General features: G+C 55.2%; 1 pseudogene; it reads left to right on the top strand.

Moving 5' to 3' along the window:
- LOC143263233 (large subunit ribosomal RNA) overlaps nucleotides 1-2,500 on the top strand; it is an 8,342-nt pseudogene that overhangs the window by 1,676 nt on the left and 4,166 nt on the right.

Genomic DNA, 2,500 nt, shown 5'->3' on the forward strand with positions numbered 1-2,500 from the left:
TGTGTAACAACTCACCTGCCGAAGCAACTAGCCCTGAAAATGGATGGCGCTGAAGCGTCGCGCCTATACTCCACCGTCAGTGGTATGTGTGAAGCGGGGCAATTTATTGTCCTCTATGAAGCTCTGACGAGTAGGAGGGTCGCGACGGTGTGCGCAGAAGGGTCTGGGCGTGAGCCTGCCTGGAGCCGCCGTCGGCGCAGATCTTGGTGGTAGTAGCAAATACTCCAGCGAGGCCCTGGAGGACTGACGTGGAGAAGGGTTTCGTGTGAACAGCCGTTGCACACGAGTCAGTCGATCCTAAGCCCTAAGAGAAATCCTATGTAGATGAGGTGTCCTAAGACGTTAAACACTTGTAAAAAAACCGCAGCTATTTTATTTTATTTTTTTATTATTATATAAATCGCAGCATATTTTGTTATTATATACATGCACAAAAAACACCCATTGGGCGAAAGGGAATCCGGTTTCTATTCCGGAACCCGGCAGCGGAACCGCATACCATTCGGGCCCTCGTAAGAGTGTTCGTCGGGGTAACCCAAAATGACCTGGAGACGCCGTCGGGAGATCCGGGGAGAGTTTTCTTTTCTGTATAAGCGTTCGAGTTCCCTGGAAACCTCTAGCAGGGAGATAGGGTTTGGAACGCGAAGAGCACCGCAGTTGCGGCGGTGTCCGGATCATCCCCTCGGACCTTGAAAATCCAGGAGAGGGCCACGTGGAGGTGTCGCGCCGGTTCGTACCCATATCCGCAGCAGGTCTCCAAGGTAAAGAGCCTCTAGTCGATAGATTAATGTAGGTAAGGGAAGTCGGCAAATTGGATCCGTAACTTCGGGATAAGGATTGGCTCTGAGGAGCGGGGCGTGTCGGGCTTGGTCGGGAAGCGGGTCTGGCTGACGTGCCGGGCCTGGGCGAGGTGAACGGCTCTCGTGGCTGGGATCCGAGCTCGGTCCCGTGCCTTGGCCTCCCGCGGATCTTCCTTGCTGCGAGGCTTCCGTGGCGTTTCCCATCGGTGCGGTCGTCCTCTTCGGCCGCCATTCAACGCTCAGCTCAGAACTGGCACGGACTAGGGGAATCCGACTGTCTAATTAAAACAAAGCATTGCGATGGCCCCCACGGGTGTTGACGCAATGTGATTTCTGCCCAGTGCTCTGAATGTCAACGTGAAGAAATTCAAAAAAGCGCGGGTAAACGGCGGGAGTAACTATGACTCTCTTAAGGTAGCCAAATGCCTCGTCATCTAATTAGTGACGCGCATGAATGGATTAACGAGATTCCCATCTGTCCCTATCTACTGGCGGTGGCGGTCTGTGGCCACCCAGGGCGGGAGATAACCCCCGAACTAGCCCTCGCGTAGGAGGGTTGATCGGCCGAGTCGATGGGTGTATCGGCGATGAAGGCATTAGAGACCGTCAGTGCGTCGTACATGTAGTACTTCGCATAATGGCGAGGCCCTGATTTAGCATACGGGCTGTGGCGTGTTCTTTGTACAGCACTGTATGTGCTGTATGACTTCCGACTGGGGAACTGTTGTCACTCGTGGCATCAGTTCCCCAGTTTACGTTAAACGGTTTTTCAGACCGTTTTTCGTGGGCGGAACACGCCACTAGACAACACTCCGCTGGGCTCAGGAATACATGGGATGCAATCAATCCCCTGGGCAACCCAGGCCGCAAGGGGCAAACGTGCCCTAGCCACACTTGAGCCTCCACGAAAAAGGTACCGCTGGATAGCTCGTGTTCTTAAATACGCAGCGAACTGAACGAAGTGTGGTGGAGAGGAAGAGGCAGCCTCTCCGACTGCTGTCTCCCACGTGTTTGCCGTGCGTGGCGACCCTTGTCGTCGGAAAAGAGGATCCTGGGATCTGAGGGGGCCCTCTCCTGCGGGTGAGACGTCCCCAACACGTACCTTTGGCCTCTGCTTCGGCTAGATGGGCGGCTGGACGAGAAAAGCAGCCCTGGTCCAGTCAATCGGCTTGGAACGACCACACGCTTCGGGCAAGTGGGTTCTGCTGGGCGAGGACGCGGGCTGGGTAAGGAAACCGACCCAGCCAGCAGACTATATTCGGTGCGTAGCCCTAACTCAGCCTTTGGCGGGTTCCAAATTGTGTGGGTCGGTGGTGGCCGGGGAGCGCACTGGATGAAAGACCAAGACACATTATGGGTCTTAATAAAATTAATGAACAAAAAACTAAGCGTCCAAAGACGACGGGTCCAGCTCCTACTCGGAGTGAAGCCGTCGCCGCAGACGCGGGAACTGCAAATGCAGCTGTCAGTCCCCCCGCGTCTGTGAGAAAGACAAGATCCGGGAAGGTGATTAATATCGCCAATCCTCGTGTGATCTTGCAAAGATGTGTGACTCCCACGCGAGCGGTCTCGGTGAAAACCGAGCCCACGGTAGAAGGTACGCCGGACACCGGTAACGTGGAAGTAATCGAACGAGTCGGAGACACGTCACTCGTGAAGGTGCAGTCGGCACCCGAGCGTGTCGAGGACCCTACTGGTGA

This window comes from Megalopta genalis, unplaced genomic scaffold (genome assembly GCF_051020955.1).
Source record: "Megalopta genalis isolate 19385.01 unplaced genomic scaffold, iyMegGena1_principal scaffold0402, whole genome shotgun sequence".
NCBI lineage: Eukaryota > Metazoa > Arthropoda > Insecta > Hymenoptera > Halictidae > Megalopta > Megalopta genalis.